Here is a 15,439-nt window from a genome sequence, read left to right on the forward strand (position 1 = left end):
GAAGTCTGAGAGTAGAAAAGTTCATAATTTCACTCGCAGACTTCGCGAAAGCATCGATTCGTTAAGTAGATCGTCACGTTTCAGATCTCACAGACTTCGCGAAAGCATCGATTCGCTAAGTAAAACCATCATCTTTTCCCTACACATTTATATTCGCATGCTTCGCTAAGCCTCATTTCGCGAAGCCAAATCGTCCTTTTTCCTGCCTAACACGATAATTTTTTTTTGAAGGTGATTGAATACATAACATTCCTTTCTGGAAGGCGGTGTCCTCGGATGTAGAGGAGATGACTTTCCTTCTTGTATAGGGAGAAATTTCTCTCAAGATTGGCACATTCACTTTGAAATGATTGGTTGGGAGAGATTGTGCCAATCTTGGTGTGCACCATGGGACACGTTCATCCCAAAAGGTCTGGACTTCCATTTCTCATCCCAAAAAGTCTGGACTTCCTATAGAGGGAGAAATTTCCGTCCAGATTAGTTAGGTTCACTTTGAAGTGATTTGTTAGGAGTTTATTGTGGCAATCTTGTTGTAAATTTTGATAATGTTATGATTTTAATGTTGTTATTGTGGCAATTTTGTTGTAAATTTTGATAATATTATGATTTTAATGTTAGAATCCGTTGTTGTTTGGCATTTTTTGTTATATACCACTTAGCGAATTTTGTTAAAAACACAACCAGACTTCACATATGCTAATTAAAATCATCAACTAAACCAAACATTAGCTTCGCAGGCTTCGCATATGCTAGAATCTGTGAAGTCAGACGGGAGGGAGATAGCCGCTCCGTAAATGTTGAGGGTATTATGGGAAAGTCACACAAAAACAGTCTAGATATGTAGTAGGTTGAGTAAATGAGTTAAATATGTAAATGAGACTCCCATTTGATCTATTTTTATAATTTTCCCTTTAGGAATTTACGCCAAATTTCTTAGCTAACAAGTAGTTTCAACATCAAGCAAATCCTTTAAGCATTTCATTTATTATAACAAGTAAAGTTGTTAAAATAGATAACAATTCAATCCATTTAATTAATGGATTACGACGACTCATTTATAAATAGGTTAATATGACCTAATCCATCCATTTATTAAACGGTTTAATTAGTTTAATTTGATTAATTAAATATTGCAAAAAATGTAAAAATGTAAATCTGAAAAATTGCTAAAGAAGGGAGAGCGTGAAAATCGGAAAAAACAAAACAAAAGGTGAAAACGAATTACATGAGTTAACTCGTTTAATCCGATTAACTAGTTAGGAAATATGCACAATTTAATTGGGACATATCAATATGGACCTATTATGCATCTTCAATTTGGTGAGGTATCCAACATTATCATTTCATCTCGCGAAGTTGCTAACAAGTGTATAGAGCATGTGATATTATCTTTTCTCAAAGAACTCGTATGCTTTCTCCCAAGAGTATTTCTTATAAAGACATCACTTTTGCCTCCAATGGAGGTTACTGTAGATAACTTTTTTCATGTTTTTTCATTTTCACGTTTATACAAATTTTAATCTTTTTTTTTTGCATTTTTACCTTTTTTCACAATTTCATGTTTTTTTCACATTCCCATTTTTTACATTTTCACGTTTTCTCTCGTTTTTTCGATTTTTTTTCAAGTTTTTCTGTTTTTTGTTCTTTTTTCCTGTTTTTTGTTTTCACATTTTTCCGTTTTTTTTTATTTTTCCATTTTTCATGATTCTACATTTTTTTTCAATAACACCTTGTTTCCTAACTCTAGAAATGATGGAAATAACAATGGAGGAAAAGCCATGGTTCTACGACATTCTGGTCTTCCTAAGAAAGGGCAATACCCTGATAAAGTAGAACAGACAGATATGAACACTTTCAGGAAGCTAACTGCTTAGTTAGATTGGTCGATGGTTAGTTGTTCCGAAGGGTGGCATATGGTCTATTACTTCGGTACTTGAATGGGTTTGAGGATAAGAAAGTCATGGAAGACATCCATTCAGGGCACTGTGGTCCTTACATGAATGTGATTGCTTTATCTAAGAAGATCCTTCGATGGGGTTTCTTCTGGCTTACAATGCAAACAAACTGTGTGGAATGGGTGAAGAGATGCCATGAATGCTAGATTCATACGAGTCCAATTCATTTGCCTCCACTTGAGATTCAGAGTCTCGTATCTTCTTAGCCATTTGCATCATGGGGGATAGATATCATAAGCAAGCTTCATCCTTCAGCTTTGAACGGACATGGCTTCGTTGTTGTAGTAGTGGATTATTTCTCTAAGTGGATTGAGGCTGAATCTTACGCTAATATCACCACTTCAAAGATGGTCAAGTTCATCGAGAGGAATATTTTTGCTTGATATGACATTTCCACACTGCATTATCTCAAACAATGTGAGTTCAATTGGTGCTGCGAAGAGTTTGTTGGAACGTCAAAAAATGGAGCATTATAAGTCTTCACCCTATAGATCGCAAGCTAACAGGGCAGTTAAAGCTGCTAACAAGTCGATCAAGAACATCTTGAGGAAAATGGTTGTTACCTTCAGAGATTGGGTTGAGAAGCTGCCTTTTGCATTGTGGGGATACAGAACAAGCATCAAAATGCCTACAGGGGATACTCCTTATTCATTAGCATATGGAAAGGAGATGGTTTTACCTGTGGAGATGGAAGTGAAATCGCTTCAGATATTGATGGAAGTTGAGTTACATGAGGTAGATTGGGCTCGTTCGAGGTATGAACAACTAACCATGATTGGCGAAAAGAGGTTGAAAGCTCTAGACAGGCTATTAGTGTATCAATAAAGAATGGGTATAAGAGAGTTAGGCATCAGAAGACTCCACTAAAAGCTGGTGATCTGGTTCTGAAGTAGTTGAAGCAAACCCATACTGATGTTAAGGGAAATTCAAGCTGAGTTGGGAAGGTCCCAAAATTGTGAAGAGAGTGCAGTCAAAGGGAGTAGTTAGAATAACAGACATGGATGGGAATGAATTCACAAACCCGATCAATCAAGACTGTTTGAAGTTCTATCACATCTAATCTCTCCCGAGAAAGCCAAATCTTCATAAGCCCCACAAAAAAAATGAAAAGAAAAAATGAAGAAAAGATAAAGAAAAAAATAGAAAATAAGGCATGTTAGGTTGAAAACCCGAAAAGGGCAGCCCAACGAATAATAATGACCATAAGAGTTGAGTCGTCTACTGGGTTGAAAATCTGAAAGGACAACTTAGGCAAGAGTAAAACAATGAGAGAAAATATTCAATTAGAAAACCCGAAAGGGCTTGATAACAGAGGTTGAATTTATTTTGATGTATAAATAAACTTGTTTACTGAGATTATGCTTATCAAATAGAATTAAGTTCATTTGTTAAAATGCATTTGTATAGAAGACTAGTGCATTCATATTACCCTATCATGGAAACGACACGTAAATAAGTCTTTGCATTGAAAAGTAATAAAAAAGAACGAAACAGAGGTACTTTATTATAAAAATACATGTTCATCATTTGTCTCTCCACAGAAATCATCAAAAGAAGGAAAGCTAGTATCGTATGTCCCTTGGAGCATGTCGCGAGTATGTCTACACCTAACAACAATGTTAGACTCACTCAGCACCATCCCTATCCACTCCTGATATCTCTCAGTGGTAAGAGGACACCTTAGCCCCCCAGTCTTCGTCTCAACAGGCCAAATGGCAGCCCACTTGGTAGCCAAAATGAGGGATATCTCTTGAGTATCTCCCTGCAACTGAACTTAGTCACATGAAGTCTAAACTATCTACACAATCGAGTAGGAGAATAAAAGCAAGTCGGGGAAATGCCACAGAGCTGAATGCAGTCAGCGTGCATCGTCATGGCTATCTCGATAATCTTCCACCAAAGACAGGTCCAGCAGATTTGATCATCTGTGATCTGGGTGAACCAATCATAGAAATAATCAAAAGTCATGCTCTTGAAGGTCTTCAGTGTTAACCCACGCTCTCTGAAGTTGTACGGACCATACTTCTTCCAATAACCTCGGGGTGGGTCGATGATGGTCAGTCTCTCCTGAAGCCATATCTAAAAGGAAAGAAAAATGAAAAAAGACAAATGTTTGCTAAATTGAAAATCCATAAAGGGCGATCCGTTGGGGTTTTATGTCCTATAGACAATTGTTTTAGGATTAAATACTTGTAAATGAATTGTTCTTTTAAGTCATTTGTTTTAATAAGATATAGTATGTTTAACTATATATAAAGGCATTCATCTTTTATTAAGAACTAATTAAAGTTAAATAAAAGGAAATCCCAAAACTTATTTAAAGTGATTATAAAGTATTCATACAAGCATGAAGTGAGACTAAACTTTATGATAAACAAATAAACTTAAAACCACTTCAAGTCAAGCAATATGTTTAAGGGGTTAACATAATGCTGTTGAGACGTGCATGTAATAATGTCTTCTGTTGTGAACAGAGAGCCGATCTTACAAGCTTCAGATATAAAGATATATGGACAATTCCATGGATCCGATGAACGAGTTCATTAGGATTGAGGACCCAACTTGTGATAATAGGATGGATGGATTTATCCTATGTCACCTGTTTGTCTCAAATGCTTTTAGTAGGTATAAGTAATTCTCAGACTCAAATAAATATTAATTAGTGATTCTGGATTATGGAGTGTGATGCTTTGACTCTGTGCAAAAGCGATCCATTAACAAGAATGATCTTGGGGGGTGTGTGTTAGGCGTTGGGTATCACATAAAGTAATTACGGGATAGTTGATATTAGATTAAGCATTCGTCACTCTTGATAAATGAGAGATATAGCCAACGACCGCTTGTGGAGAATTAACTTGAAATCCTTGCAAGGTGATAGTGTTCAGAGTTAATTCTACCTGAAGAAGTAAAACAAATGTCTCATTATATATAACTTGACACAATCCATAGTAACAGATTCGTTTAAAGGATATAGCTGATGAAGGATCAAATTATACTAGAACTATTATAGAAAGGTAAACGACAAAATCAACCCGTCTTCTTATTATTTTAGGGGAATGTTTACAGTTATGCTATTCACAGTCCGCGCACTCATTCCGTTATACAATCGGTTGAATATAGTTTGGGGAAATTAATTCAATGGCTGTATACAACTAGTGGTAATAAGAACCTATTGGGTCACACATGAGACTTGGAACCGGAGGACGAAATGGTAATTATAGGTTGGAGTAGTGGGGGCCAAAATTTATATACATAGTAGGGATAATTGATTTATTTAGATAATTGTAATTAGATTATAATTATAGTTAAATCAATTATAGGATAAAGTTTAATTAGAAATTTAATGTGATTAAATTTCTAATTAATATTATCCTAACCTAAGATAAATAATCTAATTTGATTATTATCCTACTTATCTAATTAATAATCCTAATTAGAATGGGAATGTAATTAAGTGTTTTAACTTAATCCTAATAGGGTTTGGAATAGAAATAGTATATATATACCCCCTAGCTATAGAATTTCGGCTAAGGCTATTCAGAGAACAAGAAATTCTTTTGACTCCACCCGACTAATTATCATTCTTGTTTTCTCTCTTTGATCTTGTGTTGATTCCTTTAGAGGCAATCGTCTTTTATTGCTATTCAACGGTTGATTACTAATTAGTTTATTTTATTTGTTTTGTGTTCTTGGAAAGACGGCTGATTTCTGTGTGGGTACATTTCTAGCAATAGTAGATAGTTGTTCATAAAGGTACCTACTTTCGATCTCTCTTTGATATGAAATAACGATTAACGGATCCTTGGTTAAAGGAAATAGGTAAAAAAATTTATATTTCTGTTACACGTCGTTTGCCTATTTTCTAACATTGGTATCAGAGCGAACGTTGATCCGTTACTTCATATATGAAAGAATTAAAAGATAAAATGAGATTTAAATGGTTTTATAGTTAGATTAATTAATAAATTTGATTTAATTGATTAAACTAAAGATAAAATAAGATTATTTGATAATTAATATTTCTAGAATTAAATTTTAATTTCATTAAAAATATTTAAATATGCAAAATCATGAAAAAGGGACGAGATGGTACTACTGTCACGAGACAGCAGTCCCGCGGATGTGGAGGCTGTTGTCGCAAGGCAGCAGCTATTGTTGTTATCTTGTGGCAGCACCTTGGCCGAGCCGCGCAAGACGGCTCGGTCGCGGTTCCCCCTCCCCCGTGGAATTTTTTAAAAATTAAATTTTGCATATTGAGTTTATTTTTTCAGAAATTAAAATATCTGTGTTAATTTGGTTATTTTACAAAAGGATTATTTAAAGGTTTTAATTTAAATTGTATGAGGTACGGTTAGATTAAAAATGTTAAATAAATTTATGGAATAATTAAATATAACTAATTAATTTTGTATAGTTATGTTTTATTTCTAATAGAATTATATTTGATATATATGATTGGAGTAAAATATAAAAGGATATAAAATTAATTAGTTAAAGGTCTAAGTTGAGAATAAAATTAATTTAAGGGTTAATTTGATTAAGTAAAATATTACATAAACCGTTTATGTAATCAACCAATTAAATTTAATTAGTTGAGTCTTGGCATGTTTGGCGTTATGGACATTATTAGACCCCTCTATAATTGTTATTTAGTTTTTTGGTATTTTTGGAAAATAGGGCTTGCGTATTATGCCTTATCTACTACTCCCTATTGTATTTCTCTTCTCATCTAAATCTCTTCAAACTAGTTGAAATATTTTAAAGTAGTATAGAAATTAATATTGTTGTAAATCAAGGCACCAAGAAAAAGACGGAGGACCTGAAGGATAAATATGTAATAGTTAGTATTTACCTTAGGGTTGACGTTTTATTCCGTTTCTAGCTCGACGAAATAATTTAGATAATATGTTCATAACCGTCAATGTTGAATGTATGGTCTGATGTATGCTAAAACAAATCAAGACTAGGTTAGATTATAAGACCTAAAATAAAATCCCTCACTAAACAAAAGTTAAGTCAATAAATGAGTTATAGATCAGTTGCCTCTCTAATATTATAATTCAGCCGACAGTATCTAGGGGTCTTTGGGTTGTTGAGTCACTCAAGCTTGATACGACAACACTAATTCCAACCTAATTTATTACTTAATTGCTAATCTAATCTGAGTTGCTTAGGCCTAAGGCGATTAAACCTACTTATCCTTCTAGGGTTCCTAGTTCGTTATTCCCCTGTCAGACCGAAACTAGCTCTTTGGTTCAACAATTTGGGTCTTACCAACTATAAGGTTGTCAATCTTATAGGCTCTTCGATTAGGGTTAATCAAATTCGACTCGCAATATCAACCTAGACGATCTTTGGATTATTTGAATGATTTAAACCAATTAGGTAAAGCATAAACAGAAAGGAAATAACAATCAATGGAGAAATTAATACTGAAAATTATATTAAAGATGGAAAGAAAGTTGTTGTCACAAGTTTACAATCAACCTAAAATTCATAGGAAAGATCTAAAACAAATAGGAAATAAAAGAGAATAAAATCCCTTTAACGGAACCTATTGACCAAGCAGTCGTCTTCCTAGGACTGAAGGATGAACAATCTTGACGAATCCTTGGAGCTCAAAGGAGTTCTTCAATGGCAGACGGAGGAAGGAGGTATGATTCTTCAAGGTGGAGGTAGGTTATTTTACACAAGCAAAAGATAATAAATTACATAATAGAAGGTCTTATTTATAGATACATATGACCTAAAGCTAATTCTGAATGTTTGTCTAACGCATGTAGGAAAGTCGGGGGCCAAAGGATGTGTCATGGGGTCGGGAATTAGCTTAAAAGCTGATTCCCACATGCCAGCTCGCCGAGCTAGCCCCTGAGGGCCAGCTCACGACTTGGCATGGCCAGCTCACCGATTGACTCTCGGGGGTCTCCGAGATGTGATTTTCTACTGTATTTGTCCTTGTTTAACTTGCATACACACAAAAGTCCAAAAATCATTAGCATAGAGGCTAAATTGACCCACCAGTCTTTAGATTTGAGTAAAAACTCCTTTTGTTGTGACTCTTGGTGGATCAATTAGCCAAAATAAATAAAGTGAGTTCAAGTGTGTGCTATTTTGGTGATATTTTGCCTAAAAACACTCAGAAATGTCTAATAACTATAAAACGTAATAAACGAGTGCGAAAACTAAACAACAGATACAAATGCATAAAAGTGCGAGAAACACTCACTTATTTGTCAAAAACTAACTAAAACTACCCTAAAAACCGTACATTTGCCTCTTTTGCATTCTAGGAATCAACCTCTAAGGTTTGGTTTGTGACCTCCCTTATTCCTCTGAAAGGGAAATATGGCAGGGGAGCGAACCGAAGATCAGCTTGCCATTTGTGGTGGTGTTTCTCTGATGGTAAGTGATTACCTAGAGGACATTTATGTGGCTTAGGCCCTGTAAGGGGCCCAGTTCTTATGGCAGTGGTCAGAAAATGGTCAGTCATTGTTTTGCCATGATTCACCGAACATGTTAAGTTAGTATGATTCTTTGTTGACTTCATTTATCTTCTATATTTATAGTGCCGAACAATGGCTTTTCTCTATCTCTTTCGACCTTTAAGGGCTCTACGATTTCCTTGGTGTTTCCAAAGATGTGGAAGTGCACCTTATGGCCTCCCAGACTGCTTGAGTATGGATCCCCCGTGGTTTTGATTTTAACCTGATCTAGATGGTGCCCTTTATCTTTAATGTGGGCCAATCCTTTGCTTCAGGACGTGAAGCCTTAGCCTTTGATCGGGCCTTTGGAGAAGTTGAGAACCTCTCCCATCTATGAATCCCTGTGAAGGATGGATTTCGATCAGCCTTCCAGTAATTAAGAGCTCTAAGGGCTTGGTCTGTCTCCACCATTCCTGTTGGTTGGTTACGCCGGAACCCCTCCCCCCTTGATGGGGTCTGACGGGTTCCTTAGGTCCGCCATTGGCAGCCCCAAATGATTACCAAGCCCCCGATCATTGGTATTTGCCATGCCAGATCCCTGATGGACAACATTCTTGTCGATTTAGACAAGAGCAGTCTTCCTACTATCACGTCATATGGGACTATAACATTTGCCACAAAAAATTCAGCTTTACTCTCCCACCTAGGTCTGGAATCACCAATTTCCACCATTGAACAGATGCGACCTATCAAGGGGATTGTACCACCATCGACTCCCGTTATAAGGGGCATACCATGGTTATATTTCTTTCCTTGACTTTCAGATCTTCGAACGCCCTCTAGGTTATAATATTGACAAAGCTACCAGTGTCGATGAAGGCTCTTTTAATTGTGCACCCGTTAATCATCATCTTGACCACTAGTGCCTCATCACACTCTTTGTATAGTTTTGACTGATGCTCCCTAGCATCGATTGCCTTGTATTTTAGGGATCGAGGATCTCCTTCCACCATGTTGATCACCCCACAAGGGGCTCGACCTTCTTTCTTTCTCCTTTTCGCCTTTTTATTTTATTTTTCCAAATGGTCTAACTTGCCGCTTGCCGCCATTTTTTTCCAATTCCATTTCCATCTGTCTGCACTCCTCCATCTCATGCCATTCACTCTTGTGGAAATGGCATTATTTCCCATTACTTCGGCCCTTTTTCAATTTAGGTGCATATTCGATTCTCATTTTATTGTCTTCCACCTAAAAGAGCATTTCTTTCTTAGGAGTGTTAAAATAATGTCGAGGCTTATCCCTCTGCTCTCGGGACCTTTCAGTGCTTCACCTATTGCCTTCCTCCTTCTAGGGATGCTTGTCGCTGTCGGGTTGCTCTTTCCGCAGTAACGGGTTAGGTTTATGCTCATCCCAACGGGTGTAATCTCTGGCTTTCTTCATCAATTACTAGAGATATTTTGGTCGAGTGGTAGTAAGGCTTTGCTGAAGGGCCCGACTTCGGAAATGGTTAGTTAGGATCAATAGCTCCGCCCATGTTAAATTCCTTTACTTGAATGGCCATGGCTTGGAATTTCTCGATGAACTAGGGTAAAGATTCCCTTTCATTCTATATTGCTCGATTAAGGTCCAACATGGTCTTTCCCTCCGATATTGAGGTGATGAAATGGTCTACAGAGGACTCCGCCATCTGATTGAAATTATGAACGGACTCAGGTGGGAGCTGCTCATACCAAAAGGCTGCTAATTCCATCAGAATAGTGAGAAAAATAGGCATAAGACATCGTCAGTAGCGGTAGTCGCCTCCATGATTCGTCGAAAGCTTTTAACGTGGGTAACGGGGTCACCTACTCCTCCATATTGTATGAAGGTGGGGGCCCGGAATCCCGAGGCATGGGCTGTTTTTAAATTTCTTTCGACAGAGGTGCGTTGCTTTCTGCTGAGTTCAAATATCTATTTTGGGAACCAGATTTTTAGGAAGAGTTCTTCTCGAGAAGGTCTAAGATGTCTTCTTTGCTATGGGGTGCACCTTCTTTAACCCTCGTTTGCTTAGTCTCGGACCTTCGGTGGTGATTGCTCCAAGGCTTTTATGGGGAGCGTTGTTTGACTCGCCCACGGGGTTTTTCGTCACCCCTTAAGTTTCTTCGCCCATCATGGTTCATGTGAGGGCTCCTCGATCTGGAATACCTTCGCCTAGGTGACAGGCTTTGGTAAAAGACCCTTGGGGTTCTAGAGGATCCCGCACCAGATTCTACTTTCTAGGCGGACTTTTTCTTCTCACCCTCGCTGACCTTCTGCAATTGTCGCCGCAGATCGACCATCTCTAACTCATGAGTGGCTTTCACGTCATCCATCTCTTTCTGCATGGCCGCCAAATTATGGGTGAATTTACGGGACACTTCCTCCACCAAGAGCTGGCATTGCGGGTCTAATTGGGGCTGGTGCTCTACACGCTGGTCAACCTCTTCATCGTTCCTCCGGTGGATTTCTGAATGAACTTGACCGGATTGAGCCATTGCTGAATATTTTGACAGTTGGATAATCTCGATCCACGTTCTCCATATAAATGATAACTCGTTACCTGAATTTGTTCACGTGCTTCGGCCGTGACGATGATTTGACAAACCCGTATTTGAGCCTATAAAATAATAAGCAAGTCAAACAGGGTCGGAGTCCAACAAATCCGCTCTGATGCCTAAGTCCGAACCTGGTGCTTATACTTGTGTTTTTATAGTGTATGGTTAAGTTTAAGATTTAACACCTCTTTAAGAGTCCTTACAAGCTTAGGATTCCATATCCCCCAAGGATTTCGGATCCTGGGAGGAATCATTTGTCTTGTAGGATTATAGAAGATCCTTTCATGTGTTTGGGGCTTGGAGCCTTGGTGATTGGTGATGGGTCGCCGCTTGATTTAGGCTTGGGCTGCATCAATGGTTTCTACCCTATCACGGATGTTTAAGCCTTTGTTACGTGTGGGCTTGGGTTGCAACGAGGGTAGTGATGATGTCACGCATGTGATATCGTTTAGCCTGATATCACAAAGTAACATACTCGATAATCCAGAATCACTAATTAATGTTTATTTGAGTCTAAGGATTACTTATACCTACTAATACCTTTGAGGTGAAACATGTGACATTAGATAAATCCATCCTTTCCGTTATATCAAGTTGAGTCCCCAATCCTAATGAACTCCTTCATCGGATCCATGTAACTCCCTAGATATCTGAATATCTAAAGCTTGTGAGATCAGCTTTCTGTTCACAATAGAAGACATTATTACATACAAGTCTTAACAACATTATTTTAATCCCTAAACATATTACTTGACTTGGGGCAGCTTGAAGTTTATTAACTTATTATAAAATATAGTCTCACTTCATACTTATATGACCATTTTATGATTGCTTATATAAGCTTGGGGTTTCCTTTTATTAACTTATTTAGTTGTGATAAAAGATTAATGCCTTTAAATAGTTAAGCATACTATATATCATAAAACAAATGATAAAGAAAAATTCATCTACAATTAGTTTATATTCTAAAACAATTGTCTGGGAAATAAAATCCCAACATTCTCCTCCACGAACCGACACTGTCGTTATCCACCACCAGTTGCCACCGCTTGAGTTGCATCGCTGGTTACGGCTCCGTCTCCGTCCCACTATTTCCCCCGTCCACGATGGTGCCACCACTTCCTCCAATTTTACTAAACTGAATACTAATGAATATTTGACAAGTTATTGATATTTATTTATTTATTTATTAAAGTATGCATATTTTTTGGAAAAGATGGCTTTTACTTGAGAAAACCAATCCTCAACTTTCCAGGAATATGAATGTTGATGAATTCAATGTATAACTTACCTTTGGGATGGACAAACTATTGAATTAATGTTAAATTTGTAATCTTCAAGTTATGTGTGAGTCTTGAAAAACCAAATTTGAGCTTAAAGACTATGTTTTTTGAATTTATGTGGTTATTTGATTTTCTTGTGATATCATAGCCTTTTGTTAACATATTGGCTTAAGAATTGTTTTCATCTCCAAATCGTTATATCTAGAATTCGAAAAACGAACTTATGTAGAGCTGAGCATGAACTAATCTCACTCTAAATAAGCGCTAAACATGTACTAAAGACAAGCTATTTCATTTCATATATATGGCAAACAAGTTCTATACCAATTGCTTTCCCAAATTATAAGTTTCAGGATATGTGATTTTTGAAATTTTGCTTTAAAACCAAAATGACTTATTTGGTATTATTTTTATAACTTTCTTTCACTCTCATTATTGTTCGAGCATTGAGAATAATCGGTTCAGGAGATTCTTAGTCGCAAATAAGAATTTCAGCAGATTGAAATGTATCTTACGAGAGAGACGTGGTTGATAATTACTCGGTGCAGACGAGCCGTTTTCTCTCAAAGGACAGCGTAATTCAGCGTGCTTCAATCTATATAAACCTATCTTAATTTAATTGTTATTTTGTCGATATTATTGATATTATTATTGTAATCAAACTCTTTGATAAGATCGATTACTATGTTTTGATTTAATTAAATATAAGTATTTTTCTTGATTTGATTGATCATGAAATATTTCCAACAATCTTTGAGAGAATTTTTTTTGTGTTTTTATATTTGGTTCAATCAAATCCTTTTACAGTAATTAAGTCTGATTTTTTTTTTTTATCAAAATAAATGAAATGTTTGGTTATTCCATCAAATCCTTTTCTGTGATTCTAAATGATGCAGTGATAACCTTTTACTAGAAGCTAAATTTTAAGCTTTTGTAAATGTTTGTTTTTTTTAATGAAAAAATAGATTTGTAATTGTTTGTTTATATTTGATTCAATCAAATAATTTTCCAGCAAGTTTAAAAAAAATTAGGTCAAAATAATTAAAATTTGACTCAATGATTTTTTATTTTTTTATTTTAAATGATGCTCAAATCTTTTGTTGCAAGAGATTCCGAGATATTTATTTCTTCGATGTTGATTGTATTTCATTAAAAGTATATTGCTTGAAAGCTTCTAAGCGGTAGTTATTGGGTTGATCTGTGTTTGCGAATTTCTATTCCTTCCTCATGTCATTGGATTTTTGTCGTTTGTTTTGATGATTGTTTGTTTGCTTGAGTTCATGGAATTCAGTTTGGATTTTATTTTTAGGATGTGCAGGAAAACGTCTTTGACGGGTTTTACTGCTGCAATTTTTTTTTTGGTTTTCTGCACTGTATTTTTCCTATCAATTTTGTTTAAAAGAGATCTACTCATCGAACTTAAAGTTGTGATAAATATTGCTTAGGAATGGCTTTTTAAAAGGTTTATGTTGAGCGGCATAATCTTAGTTTTCTACATAGAATGTGTAGAGAATTATTTGTTTATTTATATTTCTTTTATGGTGTTTTCATTACTTGACATCTAGGGTTAGTTAATCGTTTCAGCAGATGAAACTGACTGTGAATTTATAATACTCGAGAGCAAAGGTTGTTATTTCATGTTCGACCTCTGATTGTGTCACTTAGGACTAACATGTTTATCACACATGAAGAATGGTCTTCAGTTTGTTAATCTTGCAATGTGTTATTGTGCATTGTCTTTCTGGGTTTTTTGATTAAATTTTGTAAATTATATTCTTATCTTTATCGGGTTATTTGATAGTAGACCTCAAGATCCCATTAGAGCTTCATTACTGGGTTAAGAGATATTGAGTATGACATGATTATTAGATTCAATATTGAGTTATCACTATTTGAATATTCAATTTTTTATAAAGTTTATTCATATGCCCAGATTTGTTATATTTGACATTGATATTGGAAGACACTTGAGAGTTAGACATGAAATAATATATTAATTATTACCTTATGCTATATTTTTAAAATTTTCTCTAAATTATAGTCATATCTTTAGTTAGAGTCATGTTGAATAATACATTATGTTTTGAGTTTGAGAAGCATATTCAACACAGTGATCCTCCTAGTAGGAAGAAGGGCTAAGTCCTAGGAAGGAAAAGAAAAACCGAAAACTTATGGGACTATATGGAGAGTTTTACACGAACATGTCAATGTCTGCTATAATATGTAGCTAAGTGGCTACTTGAGTTGTTGATTTTTCTTGTTGTGTATTCTATTATTGTAGTTATCTTAGTCACTAGAATTAAACTATTAATCATAATTTTTGTTTTTGCCTTTTGCTGACAAAACATGTACATAAGCTAAAGAAAGGAGTACATGATCAGAGAAGAATTACTATTTGTTTCTTCAATCAATGTTGTGGAATGCATAATCAGAGAAGAAATATATTTTGTTTATCCAATCAATTTTGGGCAAATTTCCATTATTACCTTTTCTTGCTATAATATATATGTAGTAGAATATGTTCTCTCGCAAGCAATTGACAAGGCTAAGAGAAATGTTAGAAGACTATTGATCGTTGGATATAAATTTATTATTTAATGGTGTTATTTGTTTGGATTTTGTCAGGTTTGAAAATAATGTAGCGGATCCGCTCAACAAAGATTGATGCATCAGTGAAAGTTTATTTTTTGAATTGAGGGGGATGGAACTGTGACCTATTTAGTCGATTCCAGACTCTGCTCATGTGTTTTAGTTGTGGTTCTGTATGTATGCGTTCATGAGTCTACCACTACGCAAAAAGCTGGATAAAATCCCAAAAGTAACAATTTGAATGGTTTAAAAGCCTTCTTGAATGTGCTAGATTGATTTTAATTTTGTGTTGCTGCTGCTGTTGCCGGAAGTTGAAGCAGAATTTCGGATAGCTAATGAAGGTGGCCGATCGGCCACACCCTCTAGTCGATCAACCACTAAAAATAGCTGATTGGCTACAGTTTTGGCAACTCTGAAATTCTGCCTTTAGTCTATTTTATCTCGGTTTTAGTCTGTAGTTTCTATCTTCGGCAAATTTAAATTCTAGTAGGCATATTTAGGCATATAAATGTTCAACACGTAAAATTCGGTTAGCTACGTGTTAAGGGGTATTTCTGAAACAATTGAATTATTCTGTTAGAATAGATAGACGTAGTTCATGGATCGAATTGCTATGC

Source organism: Euphorbia lathyris, chromosome 6, assembly GCF_963576675.1.
Source record: "Euphorbia lathyris chromosome 6, ddEupLath1.1, whole genome shotgun sequence".
NCBI classification, from domain to species: domain Eukaryota; kingdom Viridiplantae; phylum Streptophyta; class Magnoliopsida; order Malpighiales; family Euphorbiaceae; genus Euphorbia; species Euphorbia lathyris.